Genomic DNA, 27,121 nt, shown 5'->3' with positions numbered 1-27,121 from the left:
TAACACAGAATATGCTGTGGCTGTACAAAAATCATCAACAATGGTCTAGATTGCTGGCACTATAGGACAAAGCTTCCGAAAACAGCTTGGCATTCAATGAGTTAAACTATCAGTCTATCAACAACTTTTAAACTATCTACATTTAACTTTTAAACTTTCAACATCCATTAAACTATCTGTCTATTAAACAATCTGTCTATTAACAACTTTTAAACTATCTACATTCAAATTTTAAACTGTCTACTTTTAAACTATCAACTTTTATTAAGCTATGCAACCACCATGTCCTAGCGTCATTTTCATGCACTCATAATTCCCTGGAATTAGGCTACATTATCTAGTTATTATTATTATTCATTTGGCCATTTCCATGAAGCATGAATTATGTGCCCTAACATGAAGCAATACGTTTATGCCTTGTTATGCAAAACAGGTAGGCTTAAGTGTTTTTTTTATTTAATTTTATTTATTATTTAACAGGTAGGCATAGTTAGTTTCATTATTATTTTTCCATTTAGCGTATCTTTGAAAGTAGGCTACATATCTGTTGGGTAGAAGATAGGCGATGTTTCTTTAAGCCTATTTCAAAGTACTGAATAACGTTGGACTTTTATTTTGAAAGATGACGGACAGTGGCCATATTGAAATTTTATTTGGGTCTCTGTTGCTTGTAGGCTAGTTGAAGTGGCTATGATAAGGGGAAAAAAACCGAGGACTTCTAATGATTGCACATTCAAACCATACGGAAGAGGAGATGACATAAATTCACCCGTAAGTTGGCAAAACAGGACTGCTACAACCTGGGCCTGTCAGCTTGACATCATATAGCCTAAAAGTTAGCATCACAGTTACCGTTGACCGATAGCGTAAACACAAACACAGCGTTAGGGTAGAATGTAGAGCAGACATGATGCTGGTCGCATTGATCTTTGTTCGCTCGTTAACATCAATTTCAAGTGCTCGCTCGAGTTTTGCTCTATGAGAGCAATTTCCTTTCTGAAAATTATCGTTACACATACATAGTAGTCCAGTGGATAACCACCAGGAGTTAGGCTATTCACCATACTAGACTAGGCTACTCTGAACGCAGCTTTTTGGTCTCTGTTTCGTCTTCATTCTTCTTCTGTTCCTTTCGTTGGCGCTTAGTTGGCGCAATACCGCCACCATTTGTTGTGGGTGTGAACTGTGAAGCATACGACGAGTAGGGCCACACATGAAGGAAAAAATATTTTTGCCATGACGAGATTAAACTCGACATGTCGACTTTAAAGTCACCATGTCAACATTAAACTCGACATTTCGAGAATAAAGTTGAAATGTAATATCGACTTTAATCTCGACGTGTCGACATTAAACTCATCATTTTTAGAATAAAGTTAGTTTGGAGAGAGAACGACCGCTCGGGGCGATTGAAAGGGAGGACGAATGAAACAATGCAACAAGTGCAACAATGATTCAGAGTGTTCGAGTGCGACAATGATTAGACATAGGCCTATATCATGTGGACAAAACATAGAACATATTAACCTACGTTGCTCAGCCAAATACTTTGCTGTTAGGTCCTTATCACGGAGTTACAGACGATAAATGCGATGGTCAAAAGTAGCCTAAACGTCATAGCGCAGGGGTCTCAAACTCAAATGAGCTGGGGGCCAATTCTGCCAACGTCATCTGATTGGAGGGCCGGCTATTTCTGAAAATGCAATGTTCTTTTTTTCAAATACCACACAAAACTGCAAACAGAAAGTGCACGTGTTTTTATCTAGTTTTAGACACCTGTGCTAGCAACCTTAGCTTATAAATAAAATAATGATAAAATAAATATTAATACAAATTATAAAATAAATGAAAAACATAAAAAAACAGGTATGTGTGTGTGTTTCACACCAAATAAAAATATTTCCTCTCATAACTTTTTTAAACCTGGCAAACTAGGCATCAGGGTTAAGAAAGCAACACCATTGGATTTTTATATCAAAATTTAAAAGGCCATGGCTTGAAAGTGGTCAGAGATAAAGTTATACTGTAAATGTACAAATCTTTGAGTAAAACAAAAGTTTATGAAGGGGGTAAATGTACCCATCTAATTTGTCACTGGATGGCAAGCACCTCAAATTATGCACCTTTCAGTAAATACTGGATGAACATATTTAAGCAGGTTTACTTTCCTTTTTTCATACTACCCACATAACAAATTAACAGAAAAACACCTAAGATGTTGTGGTTTAGTAATAGATTACTACAATATAGGCCTACAATAAAGTTTTCTGGTCAAACAGTTCCTATCGCGGGTAATCTGCAGTAGCCTACCCAGAAGTATATTGCGGGTGACTTTGTAGTTCTTTAGAGCCCTATTTCTACTAGCCCTGCTGTCTGTACCACATCCATTACGGACACTATCATCACGATTACCACTGCAACCTCCAAGCTATGTTGGGCAGAGGGTCGAAACAAGCATGGTATGCTTAGTGGACACCGTTGTATACACGCACCTCCATTCACAGACGCACCGTGACTATCACTGTCATAGACGATCGATCATAATCTCCAAAAGGATATTCTCCTTCAGAATTAGAATTAGAATAGGTGAATAACATATCTTACCTAAGACTTCAACACACGTGAACAACATTTGGTGTAGGCCTGGCTATTTCTGCTTAATTTCTGCTTCAATTTCTGCAACACTATGGCCTGCATCGCTTCCGCGTCATTACAAATGCACGTCTTTGTGTTTCTCGCGTGTAATACAAGTATTTCCTGAAAACTTTGCGCAGCGATTTTGGGTTTGAATCAAGCTCTGGATGTCTTGCACATAGTGGAGCAAATGTGATTGAGAGCAAAATGAGATTTGTCACCGTACCTGGATCTATCGTCTATTTTAATCAGTATTGTTGTTTGTCGCAATTAATAGCCTCAAGGGCCGGATTACATTATTATTTTGTCATACGTCGCGGGCCGGAATTGGGCAGGACGCGGGCCGGATTTGGCCCGCGGGCTGGGTGTTTGAGACCCCTGTCATAGCGGTTTATTTATTTATTGTAGGCCGATTATTAAAGTGTTGTTTTTCATCTAAAGGTTCAACTTCATGCTTATGCACTAGGCATACTAGGCGCTCTCCCCAATCCTAGATTTTCACGTTGCTTGTTTGTAATGGATGCAAAACAGCCTATTGCTGAATGTCTATGGAGGGACGAATGAAAGCTGTCCTCCCGACCACCCCATGTAGGCTAGTAGCTAGTAGCCTACATGCACACATATGCACATAAAGTGCATGCACACATATTCTCTCACGGGATCAAAATAGTATATATGCTTAGGCTATGTGTTTCTAGCCTCCTATACGTATTTCAGGCGAGACATGGAAAAGCAGTTTTAGAAAAATGAGTTTTGCCATGTTATCCTGGAGAGTGACGGCCTGTGGGTCATGAAGGGCAGTTATTTGGATGTGCAGTGGCCTTACCCACGTAAAACAGAGTGAAATAACATTTTGTATAGAAACATTATATCATTGGATACATATATTTGTCTAGCTATTTATCCTAAACGGCATAGTGCATGGTATTTCCATAACCGCGAGACAGCATTTCACGATGACGGCAATGAGTAGTTAACAGACAAGACGCAATCTATCTGAATATCTGCAATCTAGCAATCTATCTGAAATAACACCTATTTGAAGCCCATTTTTCTTTTATGTAACATAGTGTGTATTAGTGTAGGCTACGTAGCTTAAACTGTGTAGGCTATGTTTAAAGAGTAGGGCCTATTGCGAGTTTAATGTCAGCATCGACACGTCGAGATTAATATGATATTTCAACTTTATTCTCGAAATGTCTTTTTTTTGTCAATAGCTTTGACATCATGTGACCTATAGTGACTCTAAACCAATGCAGAATAGTTATCCTTTATGGGACTAATCAGACACACTATAGCCATTGTATGCACACTCTATTTTATATGATTATGTTAAAGAAAATACATTATTTCCTATAAGGAACAGTCTCCTTTTTTCAATACTTTGTAAGCCATGTGACCTAGTGACTCCAAACCAATGCAGAATAGTTATCCTATATGGGACTCATCAGACACACCTCTTCTTATAGCGACTGTATGCACACTGTATTTTATATGAATATTTTAAAGAAAATACATTATTTCCTATAAGAAACGGTCTCCTTTTTTCAATACCCCCCAAGGCATTCGACATAGTGATACCAAACCAATGCAGAATAGGTATCCTTTATGGGACTAATCAGACACACCTAAAATTAATATAATTTTTTGCACATATTTTATAGTAATTTCTTAAAGAAAGCCCATTTGTTTCCTATGTCTGTAATGTTATGGAGGAAACCGACTAGCTGTTAGCCAATCAGAGTCAAGCAACTTAGCTCGTTGAATATTAATGAGAACTGGCACAAATCGAGCTGAGTCTTCCTGCAGGCTTTCTATACCACGCTAGAATGGCTTTAAACAAGGTAACCAAGGCATGTTTTCCACATATTTTTTTACAGAATCCATGGTAGAACTTCAGACATTACCACAAGGTAATGAAATACGTGTGGCAGGGCACCTTTAATAATTTGACCAGCTCTAACTTGTAGGCTACAAGTAGTAGGCATACTAGCCTACTAAACAATGTCAATAAGCCTGAAAAGATTTTTGCAAGATATTTTCAGGACAGAAAGAACAGGCATGACCAAGTCTGAGAACGGCACTCTTCTTTTGTGTGTTTTATAAGTTTGATGTGGTAGCAGTTTTGCTTACCTAAGAATATTCAACCAGTGGTGGCTGCTCTGAGACTCTAAAATATCTGTCTAAAAAGCTTATTATTGAAATGTACAGGTGCAGCTAAAATATATTTTTGTGGAAAAGTTAATTTTTTCCATAATTTATTTCAAAAAGTGAAACCTTCATATATTCTAGATTCATTACACATAAAGTGAAATATTTCAAGTATTTTGTGTTTTAATCTTGATAATAATGGCTGACAGCTCATCGAAATCAAAAATCAACTATATAAAAATATTAGAATAAACCATTTCTAACACAGACGGTTTCTTGAGCCTTTCTCTGGTTCAGTAGCACATAGCACGTACCATACTACAGTATACACAACCACCATCATAGGAAACACTGAAGACTTGACAGTTGTCCAGAAGACACTCAATGTAAGAAGTGTCTTACCTGTGGTAAGAAGAAAACTAACTGTACCGTTGTGTAGTGGTCCAAAGTCCTCTTTTCAGATGAAAGTAAATTTTGCATTTCATTTGTGTTACGACCCTGTTGACTCTTCTTGGGGCTCCGCCCCTTTATTCTATGTGTTGCCTGTCTGTCTCCTGCAGGGTGCTGAGTGCAGGGGTGGCGCCCAGTAGCTAATGGGCTGGACTATATAAGAATGCTGGGTTTCCCATGGACGCGCTCTTGGCCTATCGCTCATTTGTGGCTTGCGCCGATGGGGAGAGCTTGGAGAGAGCCGTCGCTGGTCGTGTAGCCCTTGCTGGGAGCTCCCTCCGTCTTCCCCGCGTTTTGTTTTGGTTATTCATTTCCCCTAGACACACTTTGCACGACACTTTGCTTTTATACATTATACTGACGTTTTCTATTTATGTAAATAAATGATGTATTTATATTGAACGCTACGGTGTGGTCTCCCCCATTTTATGTCAGGTCTGCTTTGAACCAAGCAGCCTTGACATGTGGGAGACTCGTCCGGGAGATTTTTGCCGCGGAGATTTAAAATAATTGGATGTTTTTTGGGATAAATTGGTTGTGCCTTCATTGTGCCTTCGAACGCAACAGTTTGCTGATTTCGGTGAGTTGCAGCAAACTTAATAGGCCCAGCTGATTTGTAATTGGGGGAACCCCCGTAGTGATTGGTTCATTTGAGTATGACGCGAAGAATGGGAGTTCCATCGTTTGGTCGGGTTTGTTGGTCGGAACAAACTTTGAGCGCACGTCTTGTTTGATTTGAAAATGTGGTGGTTTCTGTTACAAAGAAGAGAAAAATAGCGAATTGGATTACCTTGGAGCAACGTGAACACCCTGCCATAGGTGAGTCCGCTTAAAAGTTTTGTTTTATTTCCTGCTTATTTGTTGTTTTTGCGTGTTGAACGAGGGAGGGCTGCTTTCAGCTCAATCACGAAGACACGTGAAGATTAGAGTTTGGAAATAGGTTTTGGTTTTGTGGGGGATTTAGATGCAGGGCGCTCCAGTCTGAATTGTGTGTAGTCCTTCATTGTGTTGGAAACCACTTTTAGTTTAAGACGTGTAGCTTTAGTGTGAAAGAGCAAATTGAGCGAGAGTTGTTTGGAATTGTTTTGTATTGATTGGCATAACTTGATTGTTGTTTGGTTTAGGCTAAGTGATTGTTGTAGGCCTAATGGAAACGAGTGATTTTTTTGGCTGCCCCTTCGGCAGATAGTTTAAGAAGTTTAACTAAAGCTCAACTTGTTAAAGTAGTGGAGCACTACGGATTTGAGTCACTGATTCCTGAAAGTATCAAGAAAGACGCGTTGTTGCAGTTATGGAGGGGCTGGGTGAAAGAGAGGTAATTTCACTTAATCCATTACCGGAGCCTGTGGCACAGACTTCGATGCCTCAACTCACGTCGGCATTAACATTTGACCAGCAAATGAAATTGTTGGAAATGCAATTGGAACGAGACAAATGTCAAGGTTCAGACAGACGACCAGAGGACCACAATTGCGTCACACCAGAAAGTTTATTAAACTTAAGGGAAGTAGGGAGTGAGTGAAGGCTCCAGGGGTTACCGGGAATAACAGGGACACAGGGGTTCCGTCCAATGTGCTGTGACTGTGTCCCCCCCAGTGGCAGCGATGCGTCCTATGACGCCGGTGGTGGGTGGTCCGGAAGTCCTGGGGGGGGGGTGGAACACAGACACAACAGGGCGGATGAAACGAGGCAGAAGTACAGTTCAAGGGAAATCCAAATTCGTAGTAGCAAGGCAGAAGGCTGGTCAGAGTTACCGGGATCGAAGAGTAGTCAGGAGTCGTTACGGCAGAAAGCAGGTCTGGTTTTCTGGGGCAGAAGAGAATCCAAGATTCAGGCAGGTCCGGGGTCACAAAACAAGAGTGAGCCTGAAGCGCGAGCAAACAGGTTCCGGATGTGAGCTTTGCAGACGATCTGACAAAGGAGAGCTGAAAGACAGGGCTTTAAATACTGGGAGAGGTTAGTGGGTAATGCAGCGCAGCTGGCAGAGTAATTAGAGCAGAGCAGAGCAGGGACAGGTGGAGCTAGTTAGGCTGAGTAGAGAGAGTGGTGAGCAGAGTGGAAGATAATGGAAACCACTTAAGGTGGTAACCCGGTGGAGTGAGAGGGCTCATGACAACAAATTATTGGCAAGTGAACGTGAACGGGAAAGGAGAGAACGAGAAAAGGATGGAGAATTAGAGTATGATAAATTGCGGCAGGAACAACATCGTTTAAAACTGTTGGAAGAGGGGAGAGCCTCTTCGCAACAGGACAAGCTGTCACATATGTCTAAGCTCTTACCCAAGTTTAATGAGCCTGACCTTTTCTTTTCTCTTTTTGAAATACTCGCAGATGACCACGGCTGGAGAGATTCAGAGCGTATTTTGCTTTTACAGAGTGTAATTTCTGGCAAAGCCCAGGAGGCCTACGTTGCGTTGGAGGACTCACAGCGGAAAGACTATGCTGCAGTTAAACGGTCTATTCTTAAAGCGTACGAATTAGTTCCCGAAGCCTATAGAGAAAGATTTCGAAATTGGCGTAAAAACGATGAGCAAACACACTTAGAGCTGGTGCGTGAATTGGCTGCGCTTTTCAATCGCTGGCGTACAGCTGAGGCTGTGGATACGTTTGCAGGGCTGTGTGAATTAATGATATTTGAACAATTTAAGAACATCATACCAGAACGTATTGCCACTTATGTCAGTGAGCACGATGTTAAAACAGCGGCTGAGGCAGCCGAGCTCGCTGATAAATATGTCTTGATTCACAAGCATAGTTTCCGTGCCCATAATCAGGAAGAGTTTCGTCCTCGTCGTTTTAATGTACCCAAGCATGATTTTAATTACAAGGAAAACACTGAGTCAGAGGATGCATGTAATTATTGTTTGCAGACGGGTCACTGGAAAAACGAATGCCCTGCTTTGCGGGAGAGGCGACGTAGTAGGTTTCAACCAAAGGGTGCCGGTTGTGCGGTCAGGATTGCGTGTTCTGAGAAACAGCAGTGTATAAAACAATCAAATATGACTTCAGCAAGTGGTGTCCCTCTGAGTTCAGTGAGTGAGAGCACTGACACAGTCAGGGAGGTGCTGCTTTTGGAACAACGTCTTCCTTGTGGAGGTGCTAGTGAGAGCTATAACCCATTTATCACTAAAGGGTATGTTTCGTTGATTGGGAGTGACGAGAGAGTACCGGTGCGTGTTTTGCGCGACACCGGAGCGTCAGAATCCTTTATTTTGGAATCCACCTTGCCCTTCTCTGATGCGTCTGACACTGGGTCGGTTGTCCTTGTCCGCGGTATCGAGATGCATACCATCTCTGTTCCACTGCATCAGATAGCCCTGGAGTCAGAGCTTGTGAAGGCAGAGGTTGTCTTGGCTGTTCGTCCGTCACTGCCTGTTGAAGGAGTTGACTTGATATTAGGAAATAATTTGGCAGGGGGGCGGGTGTGGCCAGTGATGCCACCGCCACCTGTAGTAAACCTTAAGTCTGTTCTGCCTATGGAGACCGACTAGTGTTCTGTTGATTTTCCTGAAGTGGTTACCCCCTGTGAGGTGACCCCTGAAATGAGTCCCAACCTGCAGGGACACCAAGAGTCAGAAGGGTTGGATTTGGACTGTGTTAGTTTGACCTTGCCTGAGTCACCACCCACTCTTTCCTGTGAGAAGGTAGCTGTTGCTCAAGGTAATGGGGAGGATGGTGTACCGTGGCTGGGGTTGACTGCTTGTGAGGTGGTGCAAACTGGCATGGGTTTCAGACCCAATGATTTCGTTTCTGCCTGTCAGGTCCATGATTTGACTTTGTTGAAAGATGGTTTGGAGGAGCTCAAAGCTCCAGTGAATATGATCAACAATGTGAAGGGGTTCCGGCGGAGGTTGCTGTTGGTCTGGAAGATGGGCCGTGAAAATTTGAGTAAGGCCCAGCAAGACATGAGAGAAGTGTTTGGTCAAGTGGTGGAACGAGCATTTAGTCCATACGATCAGGTCATGGCTTTGTTGCGTATGCCCACTTCACCATAGAGTGCTACATTTTCTGGCCCTTATTCTAGGTTCCTACGAGTGTCTGAGCGTGACTACCCATTCCTTACCCCCGACAGGAATATACCCACCCAGTTATGTGACCTTAACTTGCTTGAGTCTCACGATTCGCCAGGTCACAGTTTTGGTCTGGTTTGTGTGGATGTGTCATCTGCTGCGGTGGCTGTGGTTAACAGTGTGCTTAGTCATCCGATGGTGGCAGCAGAGCTTGACCGTGGTGGCACTGTTGACCCAGTACTGCAGCCAAAGCTTGACTTTTCAGAAATATTGGCTAATTTGGATATAGGTTATTTTTCAGAGAAAAGCTCAGAACTCAAGTTTTGGATTTGGTCATTTTGTGCTTTGTTTTCAGATATGTTTACTTGTACTGACACCATAGAAAACAATATAGGTGTTGGTGGTCCACCTGTTCGTCAGTTGTGTTATTGTGTTGGCCTTGACAAATGCATCAAATTGGGGAGGCAGAGGTATTTAGATCACGGTTAACCCTGCTGTTTAACTGCACACTACACATTCCCAACTTGCCTTGTTCCTGCAACACTACCACTTGGACATACGTCACATCAGGGGTGTGGACAATGTGACTCATTGTCCCACTCCTATGTCTGTGTTGAATAATTGTTCTGTCTCATGTCTGCTGTCTCTCCTGTTACTTTTTCTCCTGGTCTCTCCTTAAAGTGCTTTCCAAGGGCCCTGGATTGCCGGTGGATCGGGAAGTGGAGGTTTGGGGGGGTATGGGAAAAAATGTGAGATAGGCAATGCACTTGGTGGTGGTTGGTGTGACCTCTAAACTAAGGTTTTGTAGTGGTGTCTTGGGTTCTATGTCATGGTGGAGTAATGAATGATTGTTATGCCTTGAAATAGTTTATAGTTTAAATTCTTGATGTTATTGACCAGTGCAGAGTCCCACTTAGGTGGGCCTCTGTTTCAAAGGGAGGGGGGGGACTGTTACGACCCTGTTGACTCTTCTTGGGGCTCCGCCCCTTTATTCTATGTGTTGCCTGTCTGTCTCCTGCAGGGTGCTGAGTGCAGGGGTGGCGCCCAGTAGCTAATGGGCTGGACTATATAAGAATGCTGGGTTTCCCATGGACGCGCTCTTGGCCTATCGCTCATTTGTGGCTTGCGCCGATGGGGAGAGCTTGGAGAGAGCCGTCGCTGGTCGTGTAGCCCTTGCTGGGAGCTCCCTCCGTCTTCGCCGCGTTTTGTTTTGGTTATTCATTTCCCCTAGACACACTTTGCACGACACTTTGCTTTTATACATTATACTGACGTTTTCTATTTATGTAAATAAATGATGTATTTATATTGAACGCTACGGTGTGGTCTCCCCCATTTTATGTCAGGTCTGCTTTGAGCCAAGCAGCCTTGACAATTTGGAAATATAAGTCCAATCAAGGGCCAGAGTCAATGCAGTTGTATACCAGGATATTTTAGAGCACATCATGCTTCCACCTGCTGACAACCTTTATGGAGATGCTAATATCCTTTCCCAGCATGACTTGGCATCTGCCCACAGTGCCAACACTACTAGTAACTGGTTTGCTGACCATGGTATTGGGTCATTCCACTTCAATTCAACCAGGGCCCACACACTTAGGTCTCAAAAAATTCTGAAAAAATTACCAGCTGTACCCATGTTACCCAGGAGACAAATTACTTTTATGTAAGATCAATACTTTCCAAGATACAGCCAGTTTTACAGGTGGAGGGGGGTGTCGATTTTGTTCGGCCTCTTTTTTTTTGTCAAAGTTCACAAGCCCCATAGCGCAAGAACTAAACCATGTAGGAGGCTCAAATCTTGCATGCTGGTACATAAATAGGAATAATATATAGCAAAATCATGTTTGGTCTGGATGATCCTACATGGTCATAGCTGTCCCTCAAAGTTGATCAAAATTGTATTGGAGTTTTTGTCTGGGCTCTGTTTAGGCCTTCAGAAGACATTTGTACTCAACATAGGATCTTGATTTATGTTCCTTATTGAGATAAGTAGAAACAAAAAGCAATGAACAGAAAATAAATTCCTTTAGGGTCTGAACAGCAGACCTCACAAGTCTGAAAAATCATTTTGATTCTCATTTTCAGAGCACCCAAACACCTTGTGGGAATATACAAAGATTTTTTTAAATATATTTTTCTTTCTTCTCCATGATCCCTTCTTTTTAAAAACACCAATTTGACTTGTCTTATGCAAATCTTTCTTTTTATTTTCCACCCTGAACATGTTCAAAATGCACCATTGAGTTCAATATGTTTTATATAGAGTTACCACAGTGCCACCTAATCATGGGGAACATCTAATCATGGGGAACACAATATATTTAAACACACCACATGATTGGCACAATGTATTCACGTGTCGACTTTTTTGCCGGAAGTGGCGGGATATGTGTAGACAACTGCCATATTGCCGTTATAAACTAACCCCATGCATTTCTATGGAAGATTTTTTGAGTGCTGTGTCTCATTAGAAAGTCTCTGCCTAAACCCCATGGACAGTATGGGGCATTGTCAAGAGGAAAATGAGAGACACCAGACCCAACGATACAGACGAGCTTAAGGTCGCTATCAAAGCAACCTAGGCTTCCATAACACCTCAGCAGTGCCACAGGCAGATTACCTCCTTGCCACATCACATTGATACAGAAATGTATGTAAAAGGATGACCGACGTATTGAGTGTGTAAATTAACTATTTCAGATTAGTCAATTACTTTTCAGAAGATACAGGAAATATCTCACTATGCATCTAGAATATAAGAAAGTTTCATTATTTTAAATAAATTATGAGGGAAAAAAATGAACTTTTCCATGCCTGGCATATGATCTGGCAGAGTGAACTCCTAATGAGGCCTTTTTTTGCCTAGGTTGTATGGAATCTTTTCTTTTTGTGTAATTAAAACAGAACAGTGTATCAAAGCCGACAGTGCAAACATATCCTTAGAATTATTTCTTAAATTCTGTCATTGTTATTTTTGCAGAGGCAGTTGCAACAGTTTACTGTAGAGGAACAAACCAGCAGCTGATATCTCTTCAACCCTGAGTCCATTAGGCAGGTGCTGATTAACCAGATGGATACACAAAATGGTGATCCAGCAGCTGAACAAGATGGAGGAATGTGAGTGATGTGAAGTTCACTGATTATTGTTTTATCCTATTGTCAGATAGGGGATACAGCAGAGAGACAACTTGTACGTCATACATCATACATCACCCCAGTATACCTTTTGGTTGTAAAAGCTGCGGTTTTAGAGTGCCTGTTTCTTACTAACTTTTGCAAAGTGTAAGGCAAAAAATTCTAATTTATACATTTTATAGAAATACTACTCTCTTGGAGTTAGCTCTTATTTTTTCGAGTTGAGATTCACACATCACATTACATGCTGTATGTCTTGCTGAAATATGGCCGGGTCTTTTTCCTTCACATAGGGAGCCCTAGGTCAGGGGGCAAACTTTTTGGCTCAAGGGCCACACTGGGTTTTGAAAATTGCCCGGCGGGCCGCACAACAACCCCCCCCCCCCCATTTTATGACAAAATATTTCTTTTAAAATATGAATTGCTTAAAAATACTGCTAATTTTATGCTGTTTAACAAATGTATAAATTGTGCACTGTCGCTTTAAGACAGTCGCTTTAATTTACGTTTATTTTTCAATGATCTTCTGCCTGCTACGGTATGGCCCTCTCACACTTTTTAAATGGTCAGTAGTGGGAACTACTGCTGCCTTCATGATTTCCTTTTAAAAGTTTCTTATAAGAAGGAGATATCAATTATCAACAAGGACAAGCCGGCCTGCGGCTCTCTCTCCCTCTCGTGAGTGCAGACGCGTTCCCAATTAAATGGATCGCATGTTAACGTTAGATCTGCTGCAAAGGAGATAACTAAGAGTTAACTTAGTTTAACATTATGTTATCTCTATATCTCTAACATGATGTTTTGACATTGACATTGTAAACGTTCTCTAAGGAGAGTGAAAAGCAGTTTGCAGTAAAGCTAACCAACGTCGTCTATATCGCAGGAAAAAAATAGTGAGCAGCCTGATAACCAAATGAAATGCTCAGCGGGCCGGATGAAAGTGCTTGGCGGGCCGGCAGTTTGCCCACCCCTGCCCTAGGTGTATGTGATTGGTCTAACTCATAAACTCTAAATCTGCGCTGCCTGTGTAAATGAAATATATAGAAATAGACTACTGTCAGAGACTTTATTAACGAGACTGGACGGCATGCAGAACGCACTCTGCTCCAGTCCGGACCCAAATGGATGGTGAACAGCCTTGTGCAATGGCATAACGTCTGCTACGCAAACAATATATCACTTTCTGTTCTAATACGCCTGAATGCAGGCCTATACTACACACAAATACAACTCGCTAATGTTAGAGCTAGTTAAACTTCTCCATCGTTTCAGTTTCATTTGCCCTGTCCTTGATCTCTGATAATTAATCTCTATCATTTAAGGGTCTGGGACATGGACAAGCAGTTTAATAAATAGCCTAGGTTAGGTAGGAGATCGAGTTTTGCCATGTTAAACCTATGGAGACTGACGGGCTGTGGGTCGTGAAAGGCACTTACTGTATTTGGATTTGCAGTGGCCTAACCCATGTATATACATAGTGAAATAACATTTTGCACAGTAGAAACATGATATAAATGCACTCTAAAAAATGATTCAGAGGTTAGTAGATAAAACTTAAAATGAAGAACATTTTCGACATAAAAAAATTAAGTTTGCTACTTGTACATGTATAGGTGAGTTGACAATTTATTTTAAGGAGTTTGTAATACTGAAAAAGAAAGAAAGCTGTCTCAACTTATTCATATATGGATTTTCAACACACAGTCTTGCTTTCACCTAACAATAGAAAGTATTAAGTTCCTGAAACTTGTAAATCTCGTGACCAAACTTATAAAGCTAATAACACGATTGAACGTTCAGGACCTTCCAGACCACGCCTGAGAAGTAACAGCAATTATGGCACAGGATCCTGTAGCCTGCATGGAACATCACAGGTACGTGCAAAGTAGTCTAGCCTACTATTTTTGTGTTTGTTTTAAAAGCAACAGCTATCAAACAACGGCACACAGTGCATCAAAATCTTTGTCACGTGACACTCAAATGAAATTAACGCTACAGCTTGCCCTTTTGCTAATTTGAATATTTGAAAAGATGGATTTTAGCTATCTACAGACAGTAGCTATCGTGTCTTCCAAGCTAGCTGCTGCTTGCACGGTAATTAAACCATTTGAAAAGATGACTTTGGTAGCTGGCGTCTTCAAAGTTACCTGCAGCCTGCCCTTTGATCATTTGGAGTTAGTAAAGGTAAATTTAGCTGTCTGGTGTCTTCAAATTTCACCGTGGCAGCTGTATTCCGCACTTAACATTTTAGCATTGCTAGTTCTAACACTGCACGTGTTTGAGGATCATATTTGGTCGTCCTAGTTAAGCCTAACATTGTCACTATTTATGAAGGTTTGTGGGCCATTTGACATTCTTAGCTTAACCTGAACATAGGCCTAATAGGTAGGCCAACATTTATTTATTTTTGAAGTTTGAGAAATATTATGTGTCAATCCCTGCAAACCATGTAGATTTTGTTCATTTTGTTGTTTGTCTTGAGGTAAATTTTCTAACATTGTGCCTTTCTTTTATACAGATAAATGACGAATTCAGACGGATCTCTACATTCATTCATTGCACAACTGGACCAGTTGCCATTGCTTTAAAAATAAACAATGCTTTCAGAAAATTTAAATTGCTGTGTGCTTTTATTCAGACAGAAGTGAAGTAAGTTACTATAACTTAAAAAGATCCATGCAAATTGTTACCTTAATTTTTTTTAAGTCATTTCAACTCAAGTTGTTTTTTGAGTAAATATTGTGAGACTTTTATAGTGAGAAGAACTCAATTAGTTTAGCACAATCAACCTGATTTGTCCTCTAAAAGCTTAATTAAGTTGAACCAACTTAATTATATTAATTTGATCATATAATATAATTCAGTTGTTCTAACTATATAAGTCTCACAATATTTACTCAAAAACGGCTTGAGTTGAAATTACTTAAAAAGATCCATGCAAATTGTTACCTCAATTTTTTTAAGTTGAGTAAGTGTATTATTTTTTAGAGTGTGGGAACACTTACTGTTATAGCTATATAAATGGCAAAATCATCCATGTGCATGATATTATGCATATGCATGATATTTCCGTGAGATAAAACCTTTTGAAAGTACTATTTATGATTTGTTGTAAAATATTGAAGTTGAGGGAAGTTTAGGCTTAAACTGCTGGCTTTATTCGTCCATCATGCCTGTTTCATTCGTCCCGACCGAGGAATTAAACATTATGCATGTCCCACTTTTGCTGAAATAATTCCTGAACGGCTGAAAATGCAACTGTATTTGGCAGAGGACAGAGGTTGCTATTGAAAAAATATTAGCTTAGAGACTAACTTAAAGTTATGTAGGCCTACAACACACAAATTCGCTTACATGCATTCTGACTGTCATAAAACAAATCATAAATTCCGAAAAATGCTAATGGCATAAACTAATGGCATAAACATGAAGAATCCCCCAAATTATCAAACGTAATTACACACACTTCAGGACAACGGACAGTTTCCTCGTTTCTCCAATTTAGTGCAATAGCCTACTGCTAGTCAGAACAGTTAGATGACACCATGTTCATAACATGTAACTTAGAGTACTATGACACGGCAACAATTCCACTAAAATGCCAGATGTTATTTATTATTTCGGTGACCATAAAATCAAACATCGATGACCTTTCAAGAATAAATCCAATTTCCAAACAGATCTGATAACTAACGTTAGGCTACTGTTAACCAGTATGCTTGCTTGCTCTATCACAGCTGTTTTTCACAGCAAAAAAAAGCAAAACATGTGCAGCATCAGGATTTGCTTGAAGTGACAGTAGACAGTGATGGTCATTCAAATAATTCCAAAATGTAGGCTAATTTACTCGCATTTGGCGAGGTCAGTAGCAAGTGACAACACTATAAACACTGTCGCTGTGCTTACGTCACTCCTTATGTCCTCCTACCAGTTCCTATGGCCACTTGGCCAGTCCAAATGCAAATGGGTTTTGGGGGAGAGTAGTTAGTAGAACTGATTTCGAAGTGGACTGTTCTTATAACTAAGTTCCTGTAACTAACTTGGTCCGAAAGGGACTAATGCCTTCAGTTCTTCAGCCATCTGAGGAAAGCCTGAATTTCCACTACACCAGTTTCTACAGGTGTGGAGCCCATCCGCAGAGTGTATTATATTCTGGTATGGCAGCTGTACAGCATTTATTTAAAACACAGAACAAAGCGGCTTCTTACTGTCCATGAAACCAGCATAGAGACGGGCTAGTCCAATCCAGAAGAATGGAAATAACAGGTCTTTGAATTGACGCTAGTTAAGCTGGTATGTGCAGCACAAATATATTCCCTTTGCAGTGTTTTATGTTTTATTGAGGTAGGCTTCAAAAGTTTATTTTGAATTTGAGCATAGCTAGTTCTGTGTCATCTGTCTTTTACATTTCCTTACAAAATATATAGGCTATTAGGCTTATCATGCATTATTAGCCCAGTAATACAGACATGGGTCACACCTAGTCTACTCGAAATTAGGCTGTTGTAAGTTAAAAGTTTAATGGGCATAAATCACGAGGTAAATGCAAATTTATGGTGATGACACTGCTTTTAAACATTTATTTTACTCTCGCTGGAGTGAACGCAGAACATGGGTTAGATAGATAGATAGATAGATACTTTATTGATCCCCAAGGGGAAATTCAAGAGTCTCAGTAGCATACAGACATCCCACACAACATGCACTTACAGCAGAAATGGTCAACATAAGTATAAGTATAAACATATAACTAAACTCCACTGTACAATAAAGACAGTAGAAGATAGGAAAGATAAGAAAACTAACAAGACTAAATACTAAATACACTATATAAATTAAATTAAGAAAGTCCAATGTGCTTGAGGGTGATCAAGCATAAGATGCTTGTAGTGACAGGGCTGGGACTGGTAAGGTGCTAGAGGGAGTGAGTGTCATGGTGAAGGTGCAAACAGTAGTCCAACCATATACTTAGTTATGTGTGCATGGCAAGGTGCTCAAGAGAGTGAGTGTCATGGTGAAGGTGCAAAAAGTAGTCCAACATTAGTCCAACAGTGCAAGAGTAAGGTCTAAAGACCAGCATAAATAATATGGACAAATAGGAGAGTAAAGTATAATGTAGACAAGGTAAAATAAAAAACTATTTCAGTGCTAGAACAGGTTGAGGTAATAGGGTTATAGCCATTCATTCATTCAGTATTGTAGCAGAAGCCTGGCCGCAGCCATTGATCATGTGTGCTAATATAGCATGAAAAACAGTGTAGCACTAAAACAGTAGTGAAAACATTAGGCTGTGTACATTAGTAAAACAGTAGTAAGCAGTAGTGGGCAGTCAGTACTCAAACATGGACATGGAGAGGGTGGAGAGGCAGACAGACTAAGCAGAGAAGTCTATCTCTCCTCTTCCCTTTAGTGAGGCATTGAACAGTTCAATGGCCCTAGGAACAAATGACTTCCTCAGCCTTTCAGTTGTGCATGGTAGTGAGCGAAGTCTCCAGCTGATCAAGCTCTTTTGGTTTTTGATAGTGCTGTAGAGCGGATGACATTCATTGTCCAAGATGTTGATCAGTTTGTTTAGGGTCCTTTTGTCAGATATTGAAGTGATGCACTCCAGTTCAGCTCCCAATACAGAGCCAGCCTTCCTTACCAGCCTGTCAAGTCGCCCAGCATCCTTCTTCTTTGTGCTTCCTCCCCAGCATACCACTGCATAGAAGAGGGCGCTGGCCACAACAGACTGATAGAACATCCTGAGGAGCTTGCTGCACACATTGAAGGACCGCAGCCTCCTCAGGAAGTACAGCCTGCTCTGTCCTTTCTTGTAGAGTGCATCAGTGTTAGCTGACCAGTCCAGTTTATTGTCCAGGTGGAGACCCAGATACTTGTAGGTGCTTACCACCTCCACATTGACCCCATCAATGGAGACTGGTAGTAGAGCAGGCTTAGACCTGCGGAAATCCACCACCATCTCCTTGGTCTTTGAAGTGTTTAGTTGAAGGTAATTGAGTTTGCACCACTGCACAAAGTCCTCCACCAGGCTCCTGTACTCCTCCTCTTGCTCGTCCCTGATACACCCCACAATTGCAGTATCATCAGAAAACTTCTGCATGTGGCATGACTCGGTGTTGTAGCAGAAGTCAGATGTGTACAGGGTGAACAGGACTGGAGAGAGCACAGTTCCCTGTGGCGCTCCGGTGCTGCTGATCACAGTGTCAGAGAGGCAGTTCTTCAGTCTGACGAACTGTGGTCGCTCGGTCAGGTAATCTGTAATCCAGGTTACCAGATGAGCGTCCACACCCATCTGCAAGAGCTTGTCTCCCAGTCTGAGGGGTTGGATGGTGTTAAAAGCACTTGAGAAATCAAAGAACATGATTCTCACTTCACACTTTTCCCCTTGTCTAGGTGAGAATGTGTCCTGTGTAAAAGATAAGTGATGGCATCGTCCACGCCCACTTTCTCCTGGTATGCAAACTGTAACGGGTCTAGTGCATGGCGTACTTGGGGTCTGAGCATACCTAAGACCAGTCGCTCCATTGTTTTCATCACATGTGATGTTAGAGCGACAGGCCTGAAGTCATTAAGCTCGCTGGGGTGTGGTTTCTTGGGGACGGGGGTGAGACATGGGGTGTGTTCGAAACGGGTAAAGTTGCTGCCTTTTAAGATATCTAACTGGGGAGCAAGGCAGCAAGTGCGGTTCGAAACCGAAAAAACAAATTCTGCTGCCTTTTAAGATATCTTAGAATTCCCATATTAACGGTCATTTTTGAAGGCAGCATCGATGCACACTTCATGCTCCCTCCTACCCATAATCCCTTGCGGCAACGTCTGAAACAGCTGTGAAAGGTAAACAAACATGGCGGATGACATCGGTAATGGCTGCTGAATCTGTTTAAAATGTCATTTGTGTGACCTTATTTTGCTTAGATTTGTAGATTACAGATTAGAAATAAACAATTTACTATCTGATTATGCCATTGTTGTAACCATTAATAGCGTCTGGTCTGATATATCTGCCGGCCGTAAAACTAATTTATACCGTTAGCATCTGGGGTCTGTGGCAATATCCAGTGATGGTCGGGGTGAGTGTTGCACTGGTAATGAGGTGGGGTGGGGGATGGGCAATCGAACCTGTTGTAAAAGTGGTTCAGCTGGTTCGCCCTGTCCAGGTCTCCCTCCACTGAGCTGCTGCTCTTCTTAAGGCCAGTGATAGATTTCATACAGTTCCACACCTCCTTCATGTTGTTATCTTGCAGCTTCTGTTCCATCTTCCTAGTCCTCCTTAGCCTCTTTCAGCTTATTCTTGAGTTCCCCCTGTACTCACCTCAGCTCTGCCATGTCCCCCTCCTTAAACGCCATCTTTTTCCTATTGAGGTTATTGTGCAAACAAATAAATGAGGGGGATGATCTGCATCTCTGTTTGCCAAAACTATGGTTTTGCTAACCCATTCGCACAAAACATAATTTCTGAAAGGTTCTCTCCATTAGTCTCAAGCAGTGAAGTGATAGCCCATTGCAGGGCTTATAAGCAATGTTTACATCACCTGAGTCAGACAGAAGATGGGCGCTGCTTTCTGCTGTTCTGTTGTTTCTGTTCTGTTGTTCTTTCTGTCAACGTAATAACAAAATTTCCCACCAACGTAATAATTATTACGTTTGCAGGACGTTATTACGTTGGTGGTAAGTTCAAAATGTAACATTAACTTCCCATCAATGTAATAAATCACTGATTTAGTGATATTATATCTGTTTTATCAGTTGTAAGTGTATAGTTGTCAACAATTGTCACCATGTAAACCATCTCATGACCATAAAACATGGACCCCCTCACATTTACCATTTACTTATACCTCTACTTATTATTCATCACCTTTACAAGGAGCCAAGCCAAGCTACATGGACACCCCTTGTGTTTTTTTGTTATTGTTATTACTTGTCTCAAGTAAAGTATGTAAGAAAGTGATTATATCGATAGCAAATGTCATTATAGTGTTATGATTTATCATCCAGAAGAAATAATCTTTTCTGTTTGGCTGGTAGGGTCTATGAAGTGGTAAAAAAGTTAACCACCATTCCATATCAATGCTGTTTTGAATGGTAACTATCAGTGGCTGCTCTTTGGAACAGGGGAAGCTCTGATAAAACTAGTCAATTATTAAATTAATATTATTAAGGTGCTATGTTGTTCTTTGAGGGCAAAAATGATCCCAAAACCCATAATAGGCCAAACAGTAGGCTATAGAGTTGGCATGGCATCATGTGGCCTACACTGTTATATAGCGCGCTACCTAACTTAGCCTGTGATTCTCTGTGCATAGTAAGGTATGGTAAGGTGCTCTAAGGTGCTCTGTGTGAATGAGTGTCATGGTGTTAGTGCAATGGTGATAGTGGTCATGGTGATAGTGCAAATGAGTAAGTCAACAGTGCAACAATGCAGAAATAAAGTAAAGTCTATATATTTAACTATTTAAGAAAATGCATAAGTGTGGCCACAGTTCGGCTGTGGCATGGAGTAACTCCACATTACGGTTTTATTTACAGTATGCTATTTACAAAGACAAATAGAAACCGACTGTATTACTCCCAAATTATAAGAATTTGAGCTGCAACTTGCCTTGCCTCTCGACTTCACCGGTCAACACGTTAACGCATCCCTTGAACTTGAACCACTTCCTGTCAGATCGCGACATATGCTGTCAATCAAAAAGAGTCCAGCCTCTATGACGGTTCCTCCAATCATCATACTCGGCGAAGCTCGGCGTCCAGGCCATCCCACTGTCCCATTCACTCCCAGAGACACCGGAAATGACGATTTTGTGGTGCTTGTCCAATAAACGTGTAGCTTTTCTGCACTGAGATCAGCCCACTCTGTAAGTGCCATTGAAAGTCCAGTGAAGCCGAGCGTCTATGGGTTTTTTGCATGGTTTTTTGATGGATCAAAACAGAAGAGTAGAAACACTGCAGCTTTCCTGCTTGGCCCCCAGTAACACAATGAGTGCATTCACAGCTGCTTGGCCCCCAGAAAAAAAGGTGATGAAAATAACTAAAGGTAGAAAGACAATGATATCCTGTGCAGTAATCTGCTTGGCCCACACTAAAGGTGTTGAACTACTGTATGTAAGGCAAAAACACAATGGATGCCTAATCAACTTTGCATAAAGAGTCTGGGACCTGTCCCTATAAACAGTCTCTGTCCCTATACTACATTTAAAATCTGTTTACTATACGGTTCTAGGGCTGCTACAAACTCAATTATGGCATTTAAGTGAAATAATAACAAAATATAACCGCAAGCGGTGATTGTCAGGGTCCAAGCCGTGGTAAGAAGTGCGCTTTAGTAGAATGAAGGTGGGGGCTGTAGTGCCCCCTATTGACTGAATTGTTTGACATTTTGTGTGCATCCAGAAGATGTAGTATTTATTATGTGTACCAAGTTTGAAAAGGATTGGACCTTTGCAAGATACAATATAGGTAATAGAATCATTATAGGCCATGTCCCAAAACTGGATTGATGTGTAACTTTCAGACGTGATGAATCATTGTGATGTCAGAGTGATGAATCATTTCGTGGGAATCGGAACAAGGGTCTAGGAGGAGATAGAATAGTTTCACTTTTGAGATTTTTAAAAATGGTGGTAAATTTGTCCAATGGACTAGTTGCACGAAAGGCTCTTGGTGAGCACCTTTGTTTCCTGTGGAGCCAGGTGTGTTTAAACCTGCTGCTATTCTGAATGTAATTAGTGTCTACACTAGTGATGTAGTACTCGAGTCCGGTCTCGAGACCAATTTCTGCTTTCTCGGTCTTGTCTTGGACTCGTTCCTTCAAAGACTCGGTCTTGACTCGGTCTCGGACCACAGTGGGAGGAGAAGGACTCGTAATTTCAGACCGAGTCCTCGAGACCAACGCATTTTTTATGTTCATATAAAAAAACAGACAACACATAACAACAATAATAATAAAATGCAATGTTGACTGGCATTATTTGAAAATGACATCCCATGGTGCAATGCAAAGATACTGCCGTCAGAGCCGTTTATTTATCTCTATGGCTCTGCTGCCGGTGAGTGTCTGTAGGTCAGCATAGTCCATATTAAGACGTTAAGACTGCTCCTCTAAACAATTCCCAATCTAGCTTAGTCTGTAGGCCTAACTGTTGATTATTAACTGGGGTGATATTAAATTATGAATATTAAAACTGAAATTTTTTTATGGTCTTGGTCTCGACTCGGTCTCGACTCGGACTTGCTTCTTCAAAGACTCGGCCTTGACTCGGACTCAACTGTATTTGAAAACCAACAGACTTGGTCTTGACTCGGTCTCGACCCTTCAAAGACTCGGTCTTGACTCGGACTCGGCATAGGCGGTCTCGTCCCCATCACTAGTCTACACGGACCCAGTTGGGTGTGGCACAAAGTGAATCAGCACATTACGATGAAGAAGGACGTGTAGACGGTAATTACATTCAGATTAGTGGCAGGTTCAAACACACCTGGCTCCACAGGAAACAAACTAGCTCACCGAGAGCCTTCGTGCAACTAGTCCATTGTCCATTCTATACCGTTCCTGAAATACGAGCAAAAACTTAAATTTGCTTATTATAGCGCCCCTATGGACGGAATTCGGTAATTTCTTCTTTGTGAGATCATGCGCTGATTTGAGATTTAAGGTGAACATTTGGTGTCTGTACCTGTTACGGTTATGGCTGCAGATACGGTTTTGCTGCAGAAACATAATTTCATGAATGGGTTAAAAATCAGAACAAAGCAGAACCTGTAGCCTTTTCTACTTGGATCCCTAAAAACACAAGGGGTGTCCATGTAGCTTGGCTTGGCTCCTTGTAAAGGTGATGAATAATAAGTAGAGGTATAAGTAAAGGGGGAGGGGGTTCCATGTTTTATGGTCATGAGATGGTTTACATGAGCTAGCTCTCTGTTTTGTTTGAAAGTCAACAGAAGTGACTTTGCCCAGCATCGGTTAGAGCACCTTTAATGTAATAACTTTTTTAACTTCCCACCAACATAATAACTTCCTGCAAATGTTGGTGGGAAATTTGGTTATTACGTTGGCAGTAGGCAAAAGTATTAAGTTGGTGGGAAATTATTACGCTGGCAGGATTATTACGTTTAAAATGTGCAGATTTTGTGCAGATTTTTATTACGTTGGTGGGAAGTTATTACGTTGGTGGGTGTTAATAATAATAATAAGAAGAACTAGAAAAACAACTTTGACCAAACCTATATAGCAATAATCTCCATTTCATGGGAAGAGAGCTAACATGTAAACAGATGACAGACACTTTTAAAAAGACTTTTAAAACACGCATGCATTTCATATTGATATTTCTCTATTATATCGTTTTTTGTGCTAAATGTGTCTTTTATTGTAATGTTGCACTTCTAATGCAACACTGTCTTGTCTAGAGAAGCATTTGAATTTCATTGTACTTGGTACACCAACACTGTATTTTTTTACATATGAATTGAATATGAGATAAAGAATGAAGTGGTTCTTAGTGTAATTGGGCTGTATCTCCTTGAAACCTGCGACTTCTGAATCATTTTGCCAGATTGGCAAAATGACTTTCATACATTTGTGCCAAATTGTCATTTGGTTTATTATGCATCACAATTTGTATAGTCTTCTGAAAGTGTACCTATAGAGTATGGCAACACTTTCTGAACACTGTCACTTTAATTGCGGCAACACTTCCTTCCTCCCCTCACCATGCACACAGAACTACAGGCCCTGTCACTACAAGCGTCTCATGCTTGATCACCCTCAAGCACACTGGATTTTTTACATTTAATTTATATAGTATATTTAGTATTTAGTTGTGTTAGTTTTTCTTATCTCCTACTGTCTCTATTGTACAGTGGAGTTTGGTTATATGTTTATACTTATATTTACCATTTCTGCTGTAAGTGCATTTTGTGTGTGATGTCTGTATGCTACTGAGACCCCCTGAATTTCCCCTTGGGGATCAATAAAGTATCTATCTATCTATCTATCTATCTATCTATCTATCTATCTATCTATCTTTATTTCTCATGCACATAAGGTCTGTCCACTTGATCTACAAGCAACATTAGGTTGCAACATAAAATGGGCACAAACATATGAACTCATGACTTGCCAATGATTAAACTAGACATTTTAGGACAAAATGTTATCATAATCTGTCTTGTTTTGAGTTAACCTCTAGCCTTGTGGAAATTAAAAGTTAACTATTGATTCTCCGGTGTGCTTTGCAGTCTTCGGAAGAGGCACAGAGAGCAACGAATAGCTGGAACAGTGCAGAAGATTCAAGAAATGAAACAGAGGATGATAGAGGCTGAGAAAAAGCAGAATCAGTGGCTCTATTGGAGGACCATCCTCCTTGGCATGGGTGCTGGTGCAGCCATCACTGCTGGACTCTTCACATTATGGACTCTCCTCTTACGCTGACAACCTACAATGATAATAATTATAAGTATGAGACTACCACATCACCATTACCATCATGGATGACAAGTTCAAGTTACTTTATTTGTACCCAGAGGTAGATTTTGTTTGCAGTAGAGTCTTCATACACACATAAACAAAGAACCACATATCACACATCATCAATTTAAGAAAGAAATAAAAAGGCAAATGAAAAAGTTCTTATTAAAATGAAAAAGTTCTTACAGGTCCACACTATTCTTTGATATTGATGTGAACTAAAATATGAATAATAAAAAGAAAATAAAACAAAACGGTAAACGGTCCTTTCCGGATCCCACCCCGACTCTCTCTCCCACTCACTTCCTGTCATTCTCCACTATCCTGTCGCATTAAAGACATAAAAAGCTGTCTGGCATTTTTTTTTCTAAGTCACTGAAAACAGCTGTTGTAAAGCCACTTCTCAAGAAGAATAACCTGGATGCCTCCATGTTAAACAATTACAGGCCCATATCCAATCTACCTTTTATTGGCAAAATTATTGAAAAAGTCTTTAATCAACTAACCAACTTCCTAACATCAAATGGGTATTTTGATTACTTTCAGTCAGGTTTTCGGGCAAATCACAGCACTGAAACAGCTCTCAATGACATACGCCTCAATACAAATTCAGGTAAAACATTGGTCCTAGTACTGGACCTTAGTGCAGCATTTGACACTGTTGATCACAATATTTTATTACACAGACTAGAACACTGGGTTGGATTTACAGGCATAGTTATCAACTGGCTGAACTCATATCTACGTCCGTGACCTGTGGTGTTCCCCACGGGTCGATCTTGGGGCCACTATTGACCGATCCCAAGCCCCGCCCCCTTTTACTATGTCACAATGAGGACTTCGGAGGACCTCGGCCAATTTTGAATTTTCTAGTGTCCATTCTGTATGACAATACACCAGTTATGCGAATGCTATAATGCTTCTTTTGCGAGTAGCCTAAGTAACTAAATAACTAAAGAGCTCAAAAACTTTCAAAGATAAGCCTGGGATACTTGTAGAAGTGACATCCGATATCCTGACCGTGTGAAACGTTAACACACATAGGCCTAACTTTGCATAACTTTGGATAGGCTGCTACTTTACAGTAAAGAAATCTGAGTGTGTACGAAAATGTTCCCTTTATTTGTGTTCATAACTACACACAAAAACATAACTAAATCTGGTTTCCACTGTTGAAACGTCAACATAAGCCTACGCAAAACATTATACCTACCTTGCAGGAGTTCCAGTTTAGATGGTGAGCAATTTAACTGGTGATATTTGCATAAAATCAGTGAATATAATAACAAGACCCTGCCTACTTCTTAATCTGCTCTGCCTCCGATAGTGCAGGTTTAGGCTACATTTTCATGAAGTGTTTGCAAGTGAGACAATACGGATGTATTGTCCATTTTTATGTCCAAGTTCCATGGGCCGCGAACAATGTAGAGCCAGGTTGGATTAACGCACCTCTTTGTTTACGTTGCAAGAATGATTTATTGTCCGTGTACAAAGCATAATCATGAATGAAAAAGTCGTTGTAAATTAGTCCATATATATGATCTTAACGAAAAACTGTTTCTTAAGTGTTAGTAAACTAGAGAGTGGTAAAAACAGTGTGATTCACCCCCACTCCCATTATCCATCGGCCTCAAACTGATACCTGTGCCCGACGTCATATACCCTTTGCCCCCTCGTGTCACATCAAAGATGGCAGGCCATAACATCAAGCAGGGAAATGTAGTTTAAAACCATTCCATGTTACAAAAAAAAAATAATAATTCTTTCAAGGAAAAGTACGAAATGGCTATAACATACCGGCCCCTAAATTTGTAAAACAAAATTACAGATCATACAGGTATAGCCATTACAGAATCCAACAAATCATAAGTCAATCCAAGAAAGGCATACCTAATCATCCAAACATCACATAACTAGTACAGTGCATAATCATATTCAGATTGCATGTTGAATGTCCATTTCATAGGCATATTAAAGTTTCAAAGTCTTTTTCGAGTGTGTGTAAGAGTCCATTCAAATATATGTGGGTATGTGAATGCATGTGTACGCACGACTGTGAGTCCAAAAATCAAAAAGTTCTTCAGACCACAAAAAATAAGGTCCACAAAATCCAAAAGCTGAGAATAACCTTTTCAACGGTTAAATCATAATCATCATCATTCTGTTTATATCATGTCCATTACCCTGTACAGTATAACTGTTCTTTTGCCCATCTTTTCCAGAATAGGTCACTTATATATTGCACTTGTTTCCAGCGCCTTCTTCC

General features: G+C 40.7%; 2 long non-coding RNA genes across 2 annotated transcripts; both read left to right on the top strand.

The window, feature by feature from the left end:
• The first annotated feature begins 623 nt into the window (after window positions 1–623).
• On the top strand, window positions 624–25,135 carry LOC121720987. Its single transcript, XR_006034701.1, has 3 exons — window positions 624–771; window positions 12,229–12,365; window positions 24,627–25,135. It is a non-coding gene; the product is annotated as an uncharacterized LOC121720987 (long non-coding RNA).
• Window positions 13,907–14,994, top strand: LOC121721008. Its single transcript, XR_006034723.1, has 2 exons — window positions 13,907–14,567; window positions 14,902–14,994. It is a non-coding gene; the product is annotated as an uncharacterized LOC121721008 (long non-coding RNA).
• Window positions 25,136–27,121: the final 1,986 nt, after the last annotated feature.

Source organism: Alosa sapidissima, chromosome 10 (genome assembly GCF_018492685.1).
Source record: "Alosa sapidissima isolate fAloSap1 chromosome 10, fAloSap1.pri, whole genome shotgun sequence".
Lineage (NCBI taxonomy): Eukaryota > Metazoa > Chordata > Actinopteri > Clupeiformes > Clupeidae > Alosa > Alosa sapidissima.
Note: the sequence above shows the minus strand (reverse complement) of the source record. Positions and strands in the feature narration are given on the sequence as shown.